This window comes from Lactuca saligna, chromosome 1 (assembly GCF_052625555.1).
Source record: "Lactuca saligna cultivar CGN05327 chromosome 1, ASM5262555v1, whole genome shotgun sequence".
In the NCBI taxonomy this organism is placed as follows: Eukaryota; Viridiplantae; Streptophyta; class Magnoliopsida; order Asterales; family Asteraceae; genus Lactuca; species Lactuca saligna.
The window spans coordinates 165,599,331-165,623,755 of record NC_136417.1 but is presented as its reverse complement, the minus strand read 5'-3'; positions in this window follow the sequence as shown (position 1 = coordinate 165,623,755).

The following is a 24,425-nucleotide window of genomic DNA, read 5'->3' as shown; positions in this document are numbered from 1 at the left end:
TTCCGGGAATTAAGTCTATCCGAAATTCGACCTGTCTGTAAGGGGGTAGACCGGGTAATTCCTCCGGAAACACTTCGTGATAATTTTGAACCACGGGAATCTCCTTGAGTTGCTTAGCTTCAGGTTCTCTTTCTAGCACGCGGGCCATGAATGCAATACAATTCTTCTTCAGGTACTTGTGAATCTTTATGCTTGATACTATGTTTAAACTTCTTCCTGGCTTCCTGGCTTCTTCCTGAGTACTGCTTTCTCTCCTGCACTTCCTGTTCTTGAGTTTTCACTGGTACTCGCTCCTGGGCTCTTACCATAAAGTTTCTTGAGACTTTCTGCTTCCTCCCTGACTTGCCTCCATACTTCTTCTCTCCCTGATCTGTTGGCTTCCTCTTGCTACTAGAGCTTTCCTTTGTCGATGCTCCCATCCATCATTGGTTATTCGATTTGCTAGACTTACTGCACTCTGAATAGTAGTTGGGTTTGCTAGGGTAACCATTCCCCGAATCTCTGGTGCTAGACCCCAGATGTAACGATCTATCCGTTTCTCCTCAGGAGTAACCATGTGAGGTACCAGTTTTGCTAGTTCATGAAATCGGATTGTGTACTTCTCTATCTGTGTTCCAACCATAGAGTGGTTCCATAATTCATATTCAAGCTTCTGAAGTTCATCCTTGGGACAATACTCCTCTATCAACAGCTTCTTTAGGTCTTCCCAGGTTAGTTGATATGCCGCTGTACGGCCTCGGGTTTGCACTAGATTATTCCACCAGGTTAATGCCCTATCTTGGAGTAGGCAAGTTGCATACTCCACTTTGTTGCGCTCAAGGCATTTGCTAATGTGAAGGACTGACTCCATGCTGTCAATCCATTTCAGCAACCCGATCGCACCTTCCTTTCCATGGAACTCCTTAGGTTTACAGGCCATAAAGGACATGTAGTTGCATTCTCTTTCATTGTTTCCCCGGTTTCCTCCACTACTTCTTTGGTTAGCATTAAGTCCTGCAGTTACTTGAGTAACAATGTTTATGATTGCTTCCATGATTTGTTGTGCTACAACTTGAGCAACATCGGGTGTTTCGTTCTGTGGGCGCCCGTGATTAGGCCTTCCTGACATGGTTCTAAGACACAAGAGTAGAAATACGTATAAATACATAAAATAATGTATAATATTTAGTTCACTACTATTTTGAAAACCGTAAGTGTTGTCAAATCATTGGTTTGCATTAATACTAGGCATATAGATTTTAGAAAGAAAAGAAAAGAAAGATCTTTTTATTCAACCGCTTACCAAATAAATTCTAGGGTTTGACCTCATAGTAAAAGTTTTTAAACATAAAATAATTTGAAATAATTTTAAAACCAAACCAATACATCAACCCCAAAATAAAGTTTTAAATGTTTTTCCCAAAAGGCACCCGACATGGGTTTTCATTTCATGACAAAATAAGATAAAATACTGAAATCAGAACCAAAAGCCAATCGTTATCCCAACAAGAAACATCAACACCACAATCAATAATAGCCAACCAAGCACATAATATGCTGTCATCACATGACCTGCCTCTCGTCTAGCAGCACTAGCGGTGTCAGTAGCCTCCATCGAATGCTGAAACATGATTTTGATGGATAAGGTGTCTAAGTCCATAACTTATTTGGTATATACTTGACCCGACCCGGCATGGTCCATTTGGGTTGCACTTCACCCGAACTATTTATAGATAATTTTATGAGAGTTATACACATATGTTTATTAATATATTATAAGTTATAATATATTAATATGAAGTTATTTAATTAGTCTTAGTCTTAAATTAATTATGAATTAATTTAGAGATTAAAAGGAAGAGTAATTAAATTGTGGGCTAACACTCATTAGTTAATGGGCTAGGCTTATATGGAAGTCCATGGATGATCCATGGAGCATTTAACCCATGGATCCTTGGAAAAGGAAAGGTCATGGGTTATTAGGGTTTCACCCTAACCATGCACACTATATAAGCATGCTTATGTTGCATGAAATAGCCACTAGTGTGTGTGTTTTGTGTGTGGCCGAATTAATAAGTGTGTATACACTCTCTCAAAGTTTCCAAGTGTTTGTGGTAATTTGTCATTTCCATTTGAGGCATTCACACTATTGGTGCTTTTGCTCTCAAACTCTAAGGAATCAAACTCATCAAAAAGGTATGTAATCTCATCTAATTATTTTATGTTCAAAAGTACCCCATGCCATGTTAGATAGGTTATGAACCTTGGAAAATTATTATTTTTCATGTATTAAACAAACATAGATCCAAGGTTTATTACGGTTGCATGCACACTTAGGAAGTGTTAGATTGCTCAAAACCTAACAGTGGTATCAGAGCCTAGGCTTGCTGGTTTGATACTTGATGCAAAATAGTGAAAAAAGTCGAAATTTTTGTTGTCTGCATGATGGACTCGCCGAGTCGATAGGGGGACTCACCGAGTCCAAGGCAAAATTCATCCTACTCGCCGAGTAGGTTCGTGCACTCGGCGAGTAGAAGGTTCAGAATGCATATTTTCGACTTTTGCTGCTGGAAATAGACTAGAAACTTTACCCTAAACTGTTTTGATGTTTTAAAACTTATTTTAGTTGGTGTAATGGTTGTTCTAATCCATTTACAATGGCTCATATCAAAATTTCATGTCTTATATGTGTTCATGTTTCTTAATCATTTATGTGTTTTAATGGAGTCCATAATTTGTCCTCAAGTTATGGATATCCAAAGGTCACTTTTCTTTAACACACATTAAAAACACATAAATTACATAAAATAAAGAGTCTTCATTTTATGAACCTTTAATTCATAAGTTATGAAATGAAAAGTTTTGAAGAGTTACAAAACTTGCCCTCAAGTTTTGGAATTTGGAAAAGTTTCACACACTTTAATAAACTTTAATTCCAACACTTAGAGTTTTAAAAGTTAAAATTCAACACTTATACTATTTATAACATTAATGGTTAATTATTATATATATGTATAAGAACAAGTCGTTTTACCGTTAGTAGGCCTCATTCACGAAGCCGATCTATAAGGTGGGTATAAGGTTGTTGCCTATAAAATGGCAACTTAATGGGTGTCCACTCTCACCCACCGCTTGCTTGACTGGTGGAGGATCGTTAGCCGAACGGGTAAGACAAGGACTTATAAATTCTAGTTAAGTATGATGAATATTATAAAGTAAATAAATCTTTTATTTAATTCCCAATCTTAGTTACTTTAGGAAAAATGTGAACATGGTGCTAGTTCATGAAATTCACACTTTGTACCTTACCAAGTCGTTGGTGGAGCGTGTGTGGTTAACCGACACACAAACTTGGACTAGTAAGGATCACGAAGGGTGACTTAATGTTTGTCATAGATCAATGGAGCGTGTGTGGTTAACCGGCACATTGATTAGGTGATAATATTAAGGGTACCAAGTGAATTAGCATGGTTATTCACACCTTGTTTTGTGATCCTCGGTATCCCAGTCACAAAACTTGAAGGGCATAATCAAGATTGAAACATGCCATTGAAAAGTTCAATAAATCTCAAAAGAATCTAGGAATTTCAAAGCCAATTAAAACCTAATAATTCATTTTGTTTTTCATGGTGGAAATTGGTGAATCGTCATTCACCTACCTTTCAAATATATTATTACTTAGATTACGGCATCCCTCTTCTAAGTATAATATATTGTGATTGCATCGTAGCCTTAATATTACATTTGGGTGTCTGATTAAGGACTCTATATATCTAATCTAAACTTGCTTTCTTCTTTCAGATGTCTTCCAACACTAATGCTTCCGGCTCTAACCCAACTGGTTCTTTCTCTCTCATGAATCTCTGTGGGAGAGTCATCTTTGATGGTTCCAACTTCATGGATTGGATCAGGAACATCAAGATGGTAACTCGTTATGAGGACAACGAATATGTCCCCAATAAGGAGTTAAAAGAGCTTGATGAGTCCACTGCTACTCCTGAGGAGATCGCTGAATTCAGGACACATGAGAGAGATGCTACTAAGGTGGCATGCGTCATGATGGCCACGATGACAACCGAGCTCCAAAAGTCGTATGAGGACTTCTACCCTTTTGAGATGCACCAAGACCTGATGGAAAGGTACCATCAGCGTGCTCGTCAGGAGTGGTATGAAATAATCTCCTCCATAATAACAACCCGTATGAAGGACGGTGAATCCGTCACGGGCCACATGCAAAAGATGCAAAGGTATATGGACCGTTTGCTGAAGCTGAATGTGAACTTCCCTGAGGAGTTGGCAATTGACATCATTTTGCACTCCTTACCTTCTTGTTATGACCATTTTCGTATGACATATCATATGAACAAGGAGGAAGTTACCCTTACCAAACTTCAAGGACTCTTGAAGACCGCTGAAACTGGTCTTAAGGGCAAGTCGGTTGTTACCTCTACTACTCCTACTCCAACATCTACCCCTGTTTTGGCAATTGGGCAAAGCAAAGGGAGAAAGAGGAAGACCCCTTCGTAGGGTACCAAGGGAAAGTCTCTTGAAGGCTCCTCATCAAGGACCAACAGCGGTTCTGTCACTCCTTCTGCCATTTCCAAGGATGCTGATTGCTACTATTTCCAGGACAAGGGGCAATGGAAGCGAAACTGCCCTAAATACTTGTAGGATCTGAAGGATGGGAAAGTGAAACCCACCGACGTAGGTATTTACACAATATTGTCTAATAACTCACCATATTCTAACTCTTGGGTGCTTGATACAGGATGTGGTATTCACATATCTTCTGATTTGCAAGGCCTAAGAAGAAGTGAGGATGTGGAGCACGGGAAGATAAACTTGATCATGGGGAATAGGAAGGCTTCACCTGTTTCCAAGATTGGAGTTTATACTTTGTTGATGAATAATGGGTTAAAATTAGATTTGAATAAATGTGTGTACTCGTCTGAAATGGCGAGGAATATTATTTCCTTTCATGCTTTGTACAAACAAGGTTTTACATTTTCGTTTGATAATGAATGTGGTGGTATTAATGCTTTCTTTAATAATGTGTTTTATTTTAAAGCATTACCTTGTGATGGTGTGTATGAAACTGTGTCGATTATAGACAACTTAGGAAATAATGTGTTGTATATTGATTCTTCTACTAGCCTAGATAAAGCATCATTATGGCATTGTCGTCTTGGACATGTAAACAAGAAACGCATAGGCCAACTCCAAAAGAGTGGAGTCTTGGAGTCATTCGACCTTAAATCGGATGATAGTGGTGAATCTTGTCTACTTGGAAAGATGACAAAATCGCCGTTCACTGGAACTTGAGAAAAGGGGTGAGGATATGTTGGACCTAATACACACTGATGTATGTGGGCCATTCAAAACCGCCATAAGGGATGCTAATTGGTATTATGTGACTTTTATTGATGATTTTAGTAGATATGGTTATGTCTACTTGATCAAACATAAGTCAGAAACCTTTGAAAGGTTTAATGAATTCAAACAGGAAGTAGAAAATCAATTGGGCAGGAACATTAAGATGCTTCGATCCGATCGAGGTGGTGAGTATCTTAGTACCGAGTTCCTTGACTATCTTAAGGAGTGTAGGATTGTCTCACAATTGACTCCTCCCAGGACACCACAGCTAAATGGTGTAGCTGAGAGGCGTAATCGAACCTTGTTAGACATGGTTCGCTCTATGATGAGTCGAGCTTCGCTACTAATCTCTTTTTGGGGGTATGCCTTAGAGACTGCCACCCATATCCTTAATCTAGTCCCTACAAAGAAGGTTACCAAAACACCTCATGAGATGTGGACTGGGAAGGTTCCCAATTTAGGTCACATCAAAATTTGGGGTTGCGAAGCTTTCGTGAGGCGTGAAACTCATGATAAGCTCGAACCCCGAAGTGAAAGGTGTATTTTCATCGGCTACCCACAGAAATCCTTCAGTTACCTCTTCTACAGACCCAGTGAGAATGTGGTCTTTGTAGCAAGAAGAGGGGTCTTTTGTGAGAGAGAATTTATAAGCCAAGGACACAGTGGGAGGCTAATTGATCTTGAAGAAATCGAAAAATCAATTGGTGAAGGAACCTCAGACACTAGCAATCAACCTGAGGAGGAAACTCCTATTAAGCCAACTGACGAGTCTGTACCTCCGAGGCGTTCCACACGGGTTAGGAACACACCTGCGTTTTACTATGGATTTCATATTACCACGGAAGGTGATACATTTATCAGCGATAGTACACTGGTAAATTTGGATGAACCTAGCAGTGTTAAGGAAGCCATGGTAGGCCCGGAGTCTGCTAAGTGGAAGGAGGCTATGGACAGCGAGATACAGTCCATGTATGACAATCAAGTTTGGAACTTGGTTGACAATGTACCAGGCCGTAAAACAGTCGGGTGCTAATGGATCTTCATGAAGAAGACCGACATGGAAGGAAAAGTGCATACTTATAAGGCTCGACTGGTTGCGAAGGGTTTTACTCAGACTCAGGGTATTGATTATGATGAAACCTTCTCGCCGGTAGCAAAGATTATGTCTATTAGGGCTATGCTAGCCATTGCTGCATTTCATGATTATGAAATATGGAAAATGTGATGAGATAAAAATCTCTTAATTCGATTAGATCTTTGAAACAGGTATATAAAGAATGTAAAGCAATGTAAAGCAATACTCAAGAATGGATTTGAATGTGTTGAATGATTTGAACTTTCAATCCTCAGCAGAGCTCGATGAAGAACTTCCGCTGTAGAGGATTCTAGGGTTACCAAAAGATATATTCAGAAATTACACGTAAAAACCCTGATCTGTCCGTTACTAAAAAGATGCATGCAAACATCTATTAATACACAAACCCTAGAAAATAAGATACGGATGGACAGGCCCATACCGCATAAAAGATGGACTAGGAAGTGAGCCCAAGACGCAACACCAAGTACCCAACAATCTCCCCCTTTGCGTCAATTGGGGCGAGACCTCACTCCAGCTTGCTTGCCCCCGCAGCACTGGCTTTCTTGACTGTCTTGAACAGGCAAGGGATGATAGCAAGAAGTGTTTGTCGGAAGTGAATGTACCAGTTTATCATGTCATTGAAGTACTTATTATCACTATCCGAGTTTTGCTTGCAACGATTGATTATACCCAAAACATGCTCCAGACAAGTAGTGGTGTAGAGATGTTTGTCAGCCAAAGCAAACAGGCATTTCTGGCCTTCTGCTCTAGTGAACATGACTGAGTTCTATTTCGGATCAATCTTTCCCATCTTCATTCGGTTTATATCGCTAGCAGAACCGACTGGAGTGATGATGGGCTTCTTCCTCAGGATATTAGCAACCTCTTGATCATGCTTAGCCACCTCCAAAATATAGCAAACTAACATTCTCTTGAAATGGTCTATGATCGGAGCATATTCAGCTTCATTGACAAGAAGAATGTTGTGCAGAACGATCCAATCATGAGGGTTGAGGTTGGGAAGATCAGCCACAGAGATGGAATGCTCAGATTTTTCAGATCCCCTCAAGACCTTGAATCTGACATTGACAAAGTTACCTTCACGAACAGGCTTGAGTACCCGAACGTTGGTTATCTTTTGTGCGCTCCAAGTTTGGTACTGAGGTTGAGCAGTCCTCAGGTAATAGTCTATAAGCTCCCTATCCACCTTCGGGTGAGGGTGGGGAACTTCAGCTATATGAGCGAACGCATGGAAGATGAAGGCCTTTCAGGTCAGGGGCATGTCGAACTGGGAATCGACTGAGTTGACACGGTCTAGGGAGATGACCGGTTCTAGCCACAGAGTGCAAGGAGACTCAATGACTTCTTTGATGAGCACTTTGAGGGTCTAAGGAGGAAATAAAGTTTTCCTGCTTTCAAGGAGATCATGAGCCTCTTTTATCTTCCTCTCCTTGGCCTCGGGTTCCCTGACTATGCGAGCATTTTCATCCAGCTCTCTCTCTCTGGTCTGCTTCCTGACCAAGCTGACAATCGACTCTTGATCATCACTTTCATCACTGTCGTCGGCAATTTGTTTGGCTTTGGATTGAGCACTCAAACTTGATGAAGGACCAGATGTTGGTTTAGGTGCTTTCGGAGGGACAAGTGATGAAAATGGAATAGATTGAGCTTTGGAACTTGGAGGGGGTTTCTGTTGATCTATGGACTTCTTTTCTCCCCCTTGTTTCGGATGGTCCTCCTGCTCAGGAATGCCTTCAATAAGGCTAATCAGGGCAAGAGCAGGAGCGAGCTTCTCTGCAAGACTACGCCTCACCGAATAGTTGAGAATCGGATCATGGGCTTCAATGATGTTAGACAGAGCTCCGTAGACATCTGAAACACAACTCTTGACCACAGCTTTCTCAGACCGAAGAGAATCAATCTCCTTCTCGGCTTGGGAGAGCTGATGAGTTGCCAAGGTAAGCTCGGAAGACTTTCGGGCAAGCTCTTCCTTTGTGGTAGATTCGGCGGCAAGAGTGGCTTGGAATGAGAGAAGACAATCCGCAACCGAAGACTGAAATGATTGGTTGTCTTCTTTGAGTTTTTGGTGGCAGATGGCAAATTGATCTTTTTCCATTTCAAAGGAATGAACCAGCTTCTCCACAACGGTGCGGATCTTCTTAGTGTTTGTCTCTGATGCTGCCTGTAAAGACTCCAGCCAGATCTGGGCGTCTTGAAATAGTTTTTTGACTTTTTCGGTCGCTACAGCACTAGCCTTCGTGGATTTATCAATGGCAGCAGCAGCCGAGCTGATGGAGGCTTCATGTGCTTTGGAGAGTGACTCTACCATACTTTGAATAGCAGCCTATGAAAAGTGAGATGTTGAGGAGGAGGAAGAAGCCACAAGATTTTCAATCTTCTCATGGAGTTCCTTGATGTGCTTTTTAGTGACCGGAGTATCATCATCATCATCACTCAGAAGTTGATAGGGGCTGTAGTAGATGGAGTTAAAAACGGTATCCTCCCCTCCCAAAAAGGTTTCGGTTTCAGCGGATGGAGTGGGAGATAAGGGAGCGGTTGGTGGTTTGGTTGGGATAGTGGGTTCGGGAGTAGAAGTAGGTTCGGGTTGTGAAGTAGAAACCCCCGTATCAGATACGTTGGTTAGAACCTCACGGGTGGTAGTTGTGGTGGCTTCTGTAAAATGTGGTGGGGGAAGGGTGGTTGTTGTGGTTTAAAGAGAAGTAGTTATGGGGGGAATAGAAATAGGGTTAGATATGGAGGGAATGGAAATGGAGGAGGTTATGATGGGAATGGAAGAAGTGGGTATAGGAGAAGGGGAAGGAGGTTTTGATTAAATATGTACCTCATGACCAGGTGAGTGAGGCGGAGTTTCGCCTCTAGCTGACTCATCTGAGTCAGAGTGGTTCTCTTCCGAGTCACTGGAGGAAGAAGAGAGAATAAGTTTTCTCTTGGGTTGGACTCTCTTCTTCTTTGTTGGTGGGGAAAGATCTGGTTTTGAGGGTTTTCGCTTCTTAGGAGAAGTTCCCTTTGGCCCCTTTGCTCTGATACCATATCTGCATCATTAATGAACTAAACCATTTCAGCAGAAAGTTCCCTTGGGCTCGAAGGATGAAAGTCCTTGTAGGCTTTCATGATGATTCTCTCCTTGGACACCCCAGCGGACATAGAGTCCGGAATGGATCCGACAAAAGATAATTTTGTCGGATCGGTGACAATTATTTTGGTGGTGTGGAAGACGCTGATGGTGGAGAGAAGGGAACCTGCAACAGTAGGGACATGAAGTTTATCCATGGCCCACTTGGTGATGAGCGTCCAGAACCTGGCGTAGGATACCTCAGTGTGGCAAGAGGAGGAGGCTAGGATCTGAATGAGTTGCTGCCATAGAACCGAGCCATAGTCGAGATTAAGGCCGTGATATAGACCATAAAGAATGGTCATAAACAGTTTGCTGGCCCCATCAGAACCAGAACTACGCTCAGAGAGCCCTTTGAATAGAATGGTGAAGAAACCATTCCATGGAGGAGGGAGACACGATTTCTTGAATCTGGTGACCGTTTTGAGAATCTCCGTGTAACCCATATTGTAGAACATCGAGAATAATTGCCCGGCGGTAATGGTGTCGGGATTAACCTTAGATTCATCGGCTTCAAAACCTAGGAGCCAACATAATCGTTGCTTGGAGATGGAGGTCTTGTGAGAAAGAAGATCAAAGTAGATGCGATCCACTGATCTATCATAATGGGCGGTGGAGAAGACCTGGGAAAGGCATTCCATCGGTACAACCTCGACCTTGGAAAGAGCGAGCACCAACGGAGAGTATTTGAGGCACTCCACCATGGGATACATGTAATTCTCGTAAGCTTTAGGGTTGAGATCAATCACCAGGGTTTGTTGAGCACGGATTGGAAGAATATTTGTGCGGGAGGAGGTTTCCTGAACTGATGAAGAATCCGCCATTGTTGAAGGTAGAAGATGATGAACAGTAGATGAGAAATCGTCCGATTTTGCTCGTTTGAGTTTTGAATGTGGTAAATTGGGAATGAAGCAGATGTATTCCTTTTATACCATGGGTAGAGGAGAGAGAAAGATCATCCCCAAATCTTCTTGATACAAGAAAACGGTTTCAGATTTGACTGAAGCGTGACGGTTGGCACCCCCGATGATTACGCATGAGAGAGAAGAACTGTTATGTTGTGCACGCGTGCCCGTCACCTCACTATTGAGGCCGTTACTCTGTCGGCTGAGTTAGCATCTTATCTGTTTAATAGCTGTCATCGAAACATAAGATTATAAGGCAACCGAACGAGAATTCTGGAAAATCAAATATTTTTGTGCATAGAGTGTGAAAGTTAAGGAAATAAAGCGAGATATATATGGGAAGTAGTGATGTCAAAATAGACACAAAACAGTTGATCCCGGGCACGAATCACTTTCTTCAAGGTCAAGAGAGACCTTAAAGTGTTTGTATGGAGTCCCGTTGAATTACGATCAATCACTTTCTAAGAAGTGTTGAAAGCATCTTTTAGTTAGGTATAAAAGGGTGGCTTTCGCTTCAATTTAGAAACCCGGACCTTGACATAAGACCGAGACTAAATGAAGTACTTGTGAGACCGATGTGGTCTGTTGAACAAGTAGGCTAGATAACAGATATAGTGACTTGGAAAAATATATGATGGTGAAATCTTAAAAAAAAATTTAAACTGGATTCTAAGGGAAGAAATGTTATGGTAAATAACAAATTCATAAGAATCGCACAACCAAAGAGAAATTTCATGCTGACCGTCAATTCATGATAGGTATTGAATTTTGGATTTCACTAAGCATATAGTGACACGTGGCTTAGATCATAAACACAGATATTTTGTAACCATAAACCTCAGTGGTTAATTCTGAGAGTCTCAAGGGTTACGATATGGGATCGAAATATGATGGAGAAGAGTAAGGTGGTGAAGAAAAGCGATAGTACCTCTGCTGAAAATAGTGACCAAGCAGTAAACTCTCAACCCATATGAGAAAAGAGTAAGGTAGCTCAGGATTAGAATAAACGGAGCAGCCTTATTGGGAAGACAAGGTTTGTATATACCTAGTCATTTAAGGCTTTTATTCAAAATCAGTTGAGGCTTTGGACAACATGCAGCAGCATGCTTCTAGGGACGCTTAACTAGTTAATATAAAGTATGAAAACCAAACCTATCCCAAGTATATTTAAGCAAGAATGAGAGAAAAATATTTTTGGAGATTTTAAGATAGTGAAAAGAGAAAAAAAACCAAACAAAATAAGTACAAAGAAATTAAACCGAACTCGAAATGGACCGAACGCTCGGTTCATTTCGGTTAAAAAAAAAATTTGAATTTTTGGAAAACAGCTTTACAAAAGGGAAAAAACAAAATAGAATAAGTAATAATAATAAATAAATTTAACCGAACCCGAAATGGACCGAACGTTCGGTTCATTTCGGTTCCTTAAAAAAAATATTTTTGGATTTTTGGAAAACAGCTTTACAAAAGTGTAAAACCATAGACAACACCTTTTTGAGATTGAGCGAAAATATGTGCTATGGGACCAAACCCGAAATAGACCGAACGTTCGGTTCATTTCTGTTCCCATGTGAACCGAACCCGAAATAGACCGAACGTTCGGTTCATTTCGCTCCTTACTTTTAACTTTGGGATGATGTCTTTGGTAGTGATTCTAATTCCATCATTCCTAGACCGTGAAGGATTTTATTGAAACTGGCTTCAGGTAGGGCTTTGGCGAAGATATCTGCCAGTTGATCGGTGGTTCGAACAAAGTGAATTTCGACATTTCCATCCTCCACATGATCCTTAATGAAGTGATACCTCAGTGCTATATGCTTGGTCTTAGAGTGTTGCACTGGGTTATGACAGATCCTAATTGCATTTTCTAAATCGCAATATAGTGGGATCTTTTTCATTTTAAGTCCATAATCCCTGAGTTGGCTTTGGATCCATATGACTTGAGATGTGCAGGAGGCGGCTGCGATGTACTCTGCTTCGGCTGTAGAAAAGGAAACGCAGGTTTGCTTCTTTGACTGCCAGCTGACCAATTTCCCATCAAGGAATTGGCAACCCCCTGTGGTGCTTTTCCTGTCTAAGCCACATCCTCCAAGGTCTGCATCAGAAAAGGCTTGAATGAAGAAGCCTGAGTTGGATGGATACCATAGACCTAGAGAGGTAGTTCGCTTTAGATATCTGAGTATGTTCTTCACTGCAAGCATATGAGGTTCTCGTGGGTTCGCCTGAAACCTAGCACAATAACATACAGAAAACATGATGTCAGGCCTGCTAGCAGTAAGATACATTAATGACCCAATCATCTGACGGTATAGCGTAATGTCAACAGCTGGTTTCTCTAGTGAAGGGGTGAGTTTGGTTCCGAAAGCCATTGGAACCTTGACCTTTGAATCTCCCATCATACCAAATTTGGCAAGAAGAATTTTGGTGTATGCTTCCTGGTTGATAAAGATGCCTTCGGGTCCCTGTCTAATATTTAATCCAAGAAAAAAGTTAATCGGACCCATGGAGCTCATTTCAAATTTAGTCTCCATTAGCTTTCTGAATTCAGCTGTTAAGCTGGGATTCGTTGAGCCAAAGATGATATCATCGACGTAAATTTGTACAATCATAAGGTGGTTACCTTCCTTTTTACGAAAGAAGGTTGGGTCAACCGAACCTTGTTTGAATTTAGACATCTTTAAAAACTTTGTCAGCGTTTCATACCAGGCCCTAGGAGCTTGTTTCAGACCATAAACCGCCTTGTCCAGAATATAACAGTGATTTGGAAACTTCTCATTTACAAAGCCAGGAGGTTGCTCCACGTAAATTGTTTCTTCGACTTCTCCATTCAAAAAAGCGCATTTGACATCCATTTGGTAGACCTCCAAGTTTTTGTGTGCTGCATAGGCAAGAAAAATGCGAACAGATTCCAGCCTTGCAACTGGAGCGAAAGTCTCTTCATAGTCAATTCCTTCCTCCTGACAGTATCCTTTCACTACCAGACATGCTTTGTTACGAATCACATTCCCTTCCTTGTCCATTTTGTTCCTGAATACCCATTTGAGACTAACAACTGATGCATTTTGAGGAGTTGGAATGAGGTGCTAAACTTTGTTTCTTTCAAATTTGTTCAGTTCGTCTTGCATAGCTTGAACCCAATCGGAGTGATCAAGAGCAGTATTAACTGTCTTGGGTTTAACTTTTGAAACGAAGGAATTAAACATACAGAATTCTACTATGCAAAATAGGGAAGTTTGTTTTGCCTTAAGATGTGATCGGGTCAGAACCTTTTCAGAAATATTACCTACAACTTGAGAAGCAGGATGATTTCTGGTCCATTTGATGAGAGGAGGGTAATTTGGATCATAGGAAGGATCCAATTCAGCATTTACCATCTCTTCTGGTTCGGATTGACTTTCATCATCATAAAGCATATCGGCATTCTCCCCCTCGAATGAAGAGCTTTCTGGTACAGTCGGACTTTCAGGTATAGTGAAGAGTTCGGGTGCTCCGGTGCCTTCAGACGTTGTGGAGTGTTTAGGTGCTACAGTAACTTCGGTTGCTCCAGTACCTTCTGGTGTTGCGGAACGTTCGGGTGCTACAGTACCTTCGGGTGATACAATACCTTCGGCTGTTGTAGTGCCTTCTGGTGTTATGGAGCGTTCGGGTGCTACAGTACCTTCGGGTGCTACAGTACCTTCGGGTGCTGCAGTATCGACGTGCTCCCCCTCGACTGAGGCGTTGGAACTGGGCACTCCTACATTCATTCGCCTTGTAGCATCTTCTACTAGTTGCTTTAGATGATCCACCTTGTTGTCTGCTGCGCTGGCTTCTGAGTTAATGGCCTTCTCTGGTTCATCAAATAACTCGACAAACTTCTCAAAGAGATTTGCAATTGATACTGTGACTTGACCTGTTTGAGGAAAGATTTCACCAGTTGAGTCTACGTTATCTGTTGACTTTTTGACATAGCTATCATCAAATGCCATGTAATACGTCTCTTCTATTTTCCTTGAACGTTTGTTTAATACCCTGTACGCTTTAGAAGTGAGAGAATAGCCCAGAAAAATCCCTTCATCGACTTTAACATCAAATTTGTTGCGATGCTCTTTAGAATTGAAGATGAAGCACCGGGAACCGAACACATGGAAGAATTTAACATTCGGCTTCCTGTTGTTGATGATCTCATAAGGAGTGAGCGTGAATCGGAGATATGACCTGTTCTGTGTAAAAAAAGCTGCAGATATAGCATCAGCCCAAAAATATAAAGGTAAAGAAGCAAAACTTAGCATGGTTCGAGCTACTTCACACAAGGATCGATTCCGCCTCTCGACTATACCGTTTTGTTGAGGTGTGTAGGGAGCTGAGAAGTTGTGACTAGTTCCTCTTTCCGCCAGGAATTCTTCGAATTCTTTATTTTTGAACTCCAGGCCATTGTCACTCCTGATGTTCCGAACGACTTTCTTCAGTTGTACTTCCACCTGCTTGATGAACATCTTTAGCTTGTGAGTCGCTTCATATATATAAGCTTCAGAAAGAACACCCATGTAAAACGCGAAAAGTCATCAACAATAACAAGAATGTACTTGCTACCGCCGATACTTTCAATTGATGATGGACCACACAAGTCAATGTGAAGTAACTCTAGTGGTTCAACAACTTTTGTGTTTATGATTGATGGATGACTTTGACGACTCTTCTTCCCCATTTCACATGCCGCACACAAATGTTCTCTATCGTACTTGAGCAATGGAAGACCAAGAACATGACCTCCAGTGACAAGTTTGTTGATATCCTTAAAGTTGAGATGAGAAAGCCTTCAGTGCCACAACCAGATTTCGTCAGATTGTGCTTTTGATAACAAGCAGATTGCTAAATTCCCTTTGATTGGTTTGAGATTTAGGGGAAACATTTCACCTTTGCGCTCTGATTTGAGAATAACTTTGTTCGTTTGCTTCTCAATAATTTCCGAACCCTCATCATCGAACGAGACCTTTAGACCAGTACCTCCAACAAGCTGAGATACACTGATGAGATTATGTTGCAGTCCTTCTACATATGCAACCTTCCTGATCGTGAAATCACTATTTGTAATCATTCCATAGCCTTTTATGGTTCCGAAGGAGTTGTTCCCGAACTTGACATTTCCACCGTTTGAAAGAGACCTGAATTCCCTTAGCTCTTCCTTCCTCCCTGTCATGTGACGTGAGTAGCCACTATCGATATATCATTCTTCGTCGAACTGCTCGTCACTGATAACCTGCACAAATTAAATAGATTTAGGAACCCAAAGTTTCTTGGGTCCATGTGAGCCTTTCACAGGAACAGGAGTAGCAAGAGAGATATCAACGAAATATCTTCTTTTTATTAACATTGTTTCATCTTTCCTTTTGATGGTGAAAACTTTAAGTTTTCTAGGTTTTGATGCTTTTGGTTTGGTCTTTGACCTTTTCAGAGCTATAACTTCCCTGCCAATTTCGGTTCTTATTGGTGGGAAATCTTTTCTTGATGAACCTCTTGGGGTTTGATACCATCATAGCATAGTCTTCAGAAGTAAGATCATAGTCTTCTATGTTGAGGTCTTCATCTTCCATTACCGCTTTACTTTTGGATAGTAGAGCCAATGAACCCAGGCTTGAAACTAAATTTTTCTCCTGTAGTACAATCTTTTCTTGAGATTTCAGAATGCCCAACAGTTTCGCTAGAGAATAAGATTTTAATTGCTCATGCGCTTTAACTGTGGACACTACAGCTCTCCACTCAGATCTGAGGCCGTTCAAAAACGTGACTTTCTGCTCAATTAACTTCCTTTTAATATCATGTTTAATCATCTTGCTAAGAAGATGATTGAAGCGATCGAACGTTTGAGTCACGGTTTCTTTGACTCCCAGCTTGAATACACCAAACTCGGATAAGAGTAAGGTTTGAATGGAGTGTTCAAGATCTTCGTCCGTAGAATACAATTCTCGAAGCTTGTCCCATATTTCTTTGTCAGTAGTACATGAACTCACCAGCCTGAAAGTGTCAGATTGAAGAGCGAATCTGATTAATCTCAATGCTTTAATATTGCACTGAAATTTATCTTTTTCGTCTTGGGCAACATCTTTAACATCTTTCAAAAGATCATTATACTCCTTTTGAGTTTTAATAATCCTTGAAGTTGCAGAATGAGCGAAGGGTCCCGATATGATTGCTTCCTAGATGAGGTATCCATTGTCCTCAGATCCTATAACATAATCTTCAAAGTGATGTGCCCAGGCATCATAATCTTGGGTGTAAAGGATGGGAATCTTCATTGTTGATCCAATGTTGTTCGAAATATTAATGGGATTAGATGGCGACTCGTCCATGCTTGATCGAATAACCTATTTGAAAGATCAGACTTGTAATATATAATATTAGGGCAAAACGAACAAGTAATGAGATATGTCAATTATGGGGTGACGGCTCAATCAATCTTAGTTAATGTGGAACAAACCCTAATAGCTTCTTTCACAGAAGAGATGTGTATGAATTACACAGCCTCCTGCTCTGATACCAATTGATGAGATAAAAATCTCTTAGATCGATTAGATATTTGAAACAGGTATATAAAGAATGTAAAGCAATACTCAAGAATGGATTTGAATGTGTTGAATGATTTGAACTTTCAATCCTCAGCAGAGCTCGATGAAGAACTTCCGCTGTAGAGGATTCTAGGGTTACCAAAAGATATATTCAGAAATTACACGTAAAAACCCTGATCTGTCTGTTACTAAAAAGATGCATGCAAACATCTATTAATACACAAACCCTAGAATATAAGATACGGATGGACAGGCCCATACCGCATAAAAGATGGACTAGGAAGTGAGCCCAAGACGCAACACCAAGTACCCAACAAAATGGATGTCAAAACCGCTTTTCTTAATGTAAAATTGGATGAGGATGTGTACATGAATCAGCCAGAGGGTTTTGTCAGTGCAGAGTACCCTAATAGAGTATGCAAGCTTGAGAAATCCATTTATGGATTAAAACAAGCATCTCGCAGCTGGAATCTTTGTTTCGATGAAAAGGTCAAAGAGTTTGGCTTCTCGAGAAATGAAGATGAGTCTTGCATGTATGTCAGAGCTAGTGGGAGTATAGTTAGCTTCTTGGTACTGTATGTAGATGACATACTACTTATAGGAAATGACATCCCAACCTTGCAGGAGGTTAAGTCCTAGCTTGGGAAGTGCTTTTCTATGAAGGACCTAGGGGGAGCGGCCTATATCCTAGGGATAAGGATATTAAGAGAATGGAGCAAAAGACTAATTGGACTTAGTCAGAGTACCTACTTGGATAAGGAGTTGAAAAGGTTCAACATGCAGAATTCCAAGAAAGGAGATTTACTAATCCAAAGCAATACCAAACTGAGTAAGACTCAGAGTCTGAGTACAGAGGCAGAGATAGCTGAGATGAGCCAATTACCGTATGCTTCCTCCGTTGGCTCAATCATGTAGGCTATGACTTGTACCCGCCCTGATGTGGCCTTTTCTTTAAGCATGGTTAGCAGGTATCAGGGGAACCCTGGCAAGGCTCACTGGACTGCAGTAAAGAACATTCTCAAGTACCTGCGGAGGACTAAGGATTGGATCCTTACCCTTGGTGGGAGTGATGACTTGAGAGTATTAGGGTATAGTGATGCTAGTTTTCAGACTGATAGGGATAACTTTCGCTCTCAGTCGGGCTAGGTCATTACCTTAAATGGAGGGGCAATCTCTTGGAAGAGTTCCAAGCAGGAGACGGTGGCTGATTCGACTTGTGAATCAGATTATATAGCAGCGAGTGAAGCAGCGAAGGAGGCGATATGGATGAAGAACTTCATCGGAAACCTTGGATTTGTGCCAGCTATTAAGGAGCCTATGGAAATTTTCTGTGAAAGCAATAGTGTGGTTGCTTTAGCTAAAGAACTGAGAGATCATGGGAGATCCCGACACATTGACAGAAAATATCAGTTCATAAGACACAAGATAGAAGAAGGACTCCTCGTGGCAAAGAGGATATCGTCAGATGAGAACCCCGCAGATCCCCTTACAAAGGGATTGACGAGGGCTAAGCATTTTCAGCATGCGAGGTGCATCGGGCTGAGGGACGATATTAGTTTTACAGATTAGATAGATTCTCTGAAACTTGTAAAATGTAATCGACATTTGATGATGAATAAAATTGTGATTTATTTATGAGTAAGGTGTTGCTATCATTGTCAATTATTTACAATTATTTCAGCTTTGCATGTTTTGACTTCCAGAATAATTAATTTATTCAAACCTCCACAATCGGTCATACGTCGGAAGTAGGTATGAATCAAGATTGTCATGAATTGGGTTTGTAAATGGATAAAAGTGTTTAGACATGGCAATGGTTGCTACAACGTTCATGAGTACTCATAAGCTATGAGTATTGGAATAAACCTACACTCACTTGTATCACTTCATGGAATTTATCTCGAGTGATCGTGAGACGGTAATATCATATAAGTCTTCAAACCTAGAGATATGAGTTGTTACCTATGAGTTGGTTGTGCATTGATTGCACGTAAACGCATCAGTAACTTGATCTTATAAAACGTGCCTTTTTGTACAATTCAACAAGTAGTAGAACAAGCATATGAGTCGAAGTTTATCTGTTCCTTCTAGAAATAGAAGCGATATCTGGGCCCCTCGATGATTTTGCGTTGACCCATGTACCGGGACCGGTCAGAACTAAATTGATGTGTTCAGTTGAGTTCTTTTTCAAACAAATCGGAATTCCAGAAACAACTGCCAGACAATAAGCAAGACATAGTTCCATGTGTTTTTCCGGCTGATATCATGAGAACAGAGGATTATATGATCACTTATCTCAAAATGGTGCTTCATAGTTCAACATAGTTTTCGAGAGCTACAATTGCTGGTTGGTTCCTGAAGTAATATATGCAAATATAGTTATTAGACTTCTCCAAGTGGGAGTCTGTTGGATAAGGTGTCTAAGTCCATAACTTATTTGGTATATACTTGACCCGACCCGGCATGGTCCATTTGGGTTGCACTTCACCCGAACTATTTATGGATAATTTTATGAGAGTTATACACATATTTTTATTAATATATTTTAAGTTATAATATATTAATATGAAGTTATTTAATTAGTCTTAGTCTTAAATTAATTATGAATTAATTTAGAGATTAAAATGAAGACTAATTAAATTGTGGGCTATTGTTTTATATGGTGTGAGCTAACACTCATTAGTTAATGGGCTAGGCTTATATGAAAGTCCATGGATGATCCATGGAGCTTTTAACCCATGGATCCTTGGAAAAGGAAAGGTCATGGGTTATTAGGGTTTCACCCTAACCATGCACACTATATAAGCATGCTTATGTTGCATGAAATAGCCACTAGTGTGTGTGTTTTGTGTGTGGCCGAATTCATAAGTGTGTATACACTCTCTCAAAGTTTTCCAAGTGTTTGTGGTGATTTGTGATTTCCATTTGAGGCATTCACACTATTGGTGCTTGGCTCTCAAACTCCAAGGAATCAAACTCATAAAAAAGGTATGTAATCTCATCTAATTATTTTAGGTTCAAAAGTACCCCATGCCATGTTAGATAGGTTATGAACCTTGGAAAATTATTATTTTGCATGTATTAGACAAACATAGATCCATGGTTTATTAGGGTTGCATGCACACTTAGGAAGTGTTAGATTGCTCAAAACCCAACAGATTTCCATCCATGTCATCACTTCGTTAAATACTTCCTGGTGCCCAGCTATCACAGCGAGACTATGACGTAGCTCCACTGCCATCGAATGCATCCTCCGAGACTCCTCCGGGGTCATACCTAGCTGCCTGACGGGTATCCCTATGACTCACTGTGGTGGCGGTGCTCTCGGTCCTGCAACGCTGGGTCCTACCTCGCTAGGTCCTGCCGTGCCAAGTCCTGCTGTTGTGGTGGCTATCCTTCCTGGAATGGGAACACTCTTCCTCTCCGTCCTCCGAATGCGAAGCCCATAAAGTGGTGGATGTGGCAACACCGATGAAGGCGATGCCTCGCGTCGTTGACTCGGGGCGTTGTCATTGCTGATCTCCACCGAGTTCCATGTATCTTCCGTGTACTCTGATGGGTCTTCTTCTACCGAGGCGGGGGGATTACGTCGACGGATAATAGTGACGTTGCCGGACTCATCGGCTGAGGCGGTAGCGTGGGAAGATGACGATGTTGACATAGTGGACTGAGACATAGTTTCAATGAGATATGAAATAAATGAAAATGCATGCCTATAATATGCAATGCTTACACACACCAAAATTAACCTTTTGAATTTTTGAAATAAGGTTTTCTCAAATATTTGTGTTGAACATATTCCCATTATAATTAGCTCAGTCTTTGTATAAACCTTTCCTTAATTAAACATAGGTGATCAGGCTATGTTTAATTGAGGTCCAACGATACAACTCCCGACCTAATTATACTAGTAATATGTTTGATGTAAAAAGAATTTATTTATAAGTTTTGGTTATAGGTTGTGTTTTCTTAAAGAAAAACCGATGTTTTCTATAACTTTAGCTCTGATACCACTTCTGTCACACCCCGCTAAAGCGGAAACGCAAGATATGACAACGATAACGGTTTCATTGCAAAAGATAAAGATACATCACCATAGCAGTATTTAAAAGTTTACAACCCATAGCTTAAAAAGAAACAAAATTCAAGTTTTTCCAAAATAACATTGTTCAAAGATAACTTCATAAATAACTTCGACACGATGCAGCATGCTCTATGATGATGAATCTTTATATCCACTTACTAATCATTTCCTGAAAAAGCATGTAAAACGAGCGTCAACTATGAAAATAGTTGGTGAGTTCACAAGTTTATAAAATCGAGCTTGAATAAGGCTTTTCGTACATACAAGTACATTGCTGTAATGAGAAACAAAGTTGATTGCTATTAATGAATACAAGTTTATTGCTATAACGAGAAACGAGTTTGTATGTGTATGAGCAAACAATGAGTCTCAATCAAACCTATGACTGAAGCCCTATCGAGCTCTATGCTTATCGTTCCATAGATGAATATAGTATCATGCACTCCAGTAATAGGGCGAGTGAGGAGTTGTCAATTCCTAATAGCGATATCCATAATGACCATTGGCTCAAAGAGTTAATGGTTAGAGATAAGGGAAGGGCCTTAGTACGATAAGTTCTCATGTTTCGTGTTGCATAGACATACATAGAGAAACATAGCAATACAATAGCAATCATGTTTAATACAATTCAATTTAAATACAACATGCAAATAATAGTTTTTCTGGACATGCTTTTCCACCCCAAAACATAAAACCGAAAATAGGGGAGTGCGTGAATACTCACAATGTTTCGAGTAGATACAAGTAGTGCCTCAGAATGCACCAACGTCTTACTACCGGGATCCTACGACATCAAACACACACTAGTGAGTTTCCATGTCAAAATCTAATGCTAATATATTAAACTTTACGTATAGTGAAATGCCAATTTATGTTTTAGTATTGGATTTTATATTAATTGGTTACACTTTTTCTGAAATAATGAAATTCTAAAAGTCGTGCGATTAATTACAACTTCGGAATATTAATTTTCCAGATTTAGTAATATAAATTAAAGGTATTTCTACACATTTAAAAGTGTTTTATATTCCTAAAAATGTAAAATACTATCCAACAGTTTCCAAAAATTGTCAAACCTTGTATTTTCATTGTAAACACAATAGAGGTTTTCCAGAAAATTTTCCTTGAATTTTTTATATGGTTAACTATTTTTCAGATTTTTTTAAGTCTTCTTAACAACATAAATTCACGAAAAATAGCATTCAAAGGATAAAAATTCTCAAACTTTTTATTTAACTGTTATTACACAATACTAAGCTGGGAAAAATATAAAAATGGATTTCCAAGCTGTTTAATTATATTTTATGATTTTCGAGCATTTATTCCAATAAAAACTGAAATAAATAGAAAACAGTTTTTAAAATTTCCCAAACTTTTTATTTAACTGTTATTGTACATAACTAGGCTGGGAAAAATATAAAGGATATTTTTCAGTGGGTATTTCTATTTTTCCTTGTTTTATTCCTTTAAATAATCATTAATTGAAGAATAAATATTAAACAGTTAAAATAAATTACCAAAAAGTTTTGTAGCATCATTTACAGTGTAATTAATCTGGGAAAAATACCAAAAGTGGTTTTCATATTGTATAATCCGGTTTCGGGTATTTATGTGTATTTAGGTGTATTTAAGTGTATTTAACTTTAGAAAATAAAAGAAAAATAATTTACAGTAGATAAAAATCACCAAAATTTTTATGTAATCTTCTACTGTAAAGCATAATGTTCTGGTAAATTTTCATGAATTTTGGATAATCAGAGCTATTTTTCCTATTTTTAGGTCATTATAATTACCAAAAATTGGAAAAAATAGTAAGGCAGGATGAAAAATTCTGAAATTCTTTTTCTGAGTCACCCACCACAGGTAAGGGCTGCGAAAATTGTTAGATACAATTTTTACACTCTCAAAAGTGGTTTTGTGATTTGTTATACCCAAACGAAAAGAAAATCGGAAATCATACCAAACAGCAACAAAAATTGATGAAATTTAGTGAGAGGTCATTATTCACCATAAGGGTCATCCATGAATTTATTCCGGATTTATAGACCTCTGGAAGTATTTTATGTGATTTATTCTCTTGGTTTCTAACAATAATTTTAATAAATCAAAGAAATAATAAAAGCTCTTGGTATTTTACAGATTATCACATGCATGTGAGGGCTTTCAAAAGGAAAAACGTTGAAAATTTATTCAGAAGGAAATAGGGGTATTGAACTCAAACAAGTTAAGAAATGTTACATATAATGGTGCATGAGATGTAAATGTTGTTGAAGTTCATGAATTTGAGTAGTCCATTTAGTGAGGTTTTAAGCCACCAAATTTCAACCATCATTCACTGGATATGTTAAGTTTCTAAATTATTTTTTCCCAGATTTATGATTGGGTTTAAAACCATTGATCACGCAAGGCAAAAATGATGATCACAGAAAAAGAGCTGTTTACAAGTTATTCATTCAAATATGTATAATTATATTTTTATATTGGATTGTTTACGTATAGTTAATTTCAAAAATATGATTATATTAGTTTATCAGATTTTTAGATTGAAAATTTTATTATTTATTAATAACATCTATTAAGATATTGGGTTTATATTTTGTTTTTGTCAATATATTGTACTATTTTTTTACTCTTTTGTGCAACACACGCATATATACGCATATATGCCTAAATATACACCTAACTCGTATATTTTCATTCATGTCAAATTCTCTTCCTTTCTTTGTCATATTCTCATTACTTACTAAAACTTCGGATAGGGTATCTAGGATCTGTTGGATAGTGTAATGTTAGGATTCCTTGAATTACTAAATTTATTATTCAAAATTATCCCCAATTAATATCTCTCTTTCCGGTTGGTATATATTTTGAATGTAATTTATGTTTATTAATTTAAGTCTTTTATTTTTATTAATTGCTAACCTCTTGTGGGATCCGATATGGCACCTCCACCCACGTGTCAATATGGATTTATGTTGAAGAAAAACCAGAATGGTAAAACATAAAGATTAAAAGATGGAGGACTTGGTGTAATAATTGAGGTAAAGGATAAACCTTTTTTTTTCGGGATATTTATGTTGAAGATTTCATTTATTTTGGGTAAAATTACATGAATGGTTTCTATGGTTTAGGGTAATTTGCATGTTTGATGGTTTAGGGTAATTTGCATGTTTGATCCCTAACTTATTTTTCTAACTCGGAAGGTCTCTACTGTTTGTTTTTGTTACACGTTTGGTCCCTGTCTTACATAAAAAGTCAATTTTTCCCTTAATTTTTTAATTTATTTAAATAAACACACCCCCAACCCCATCCCCTCACCTTACCTTAC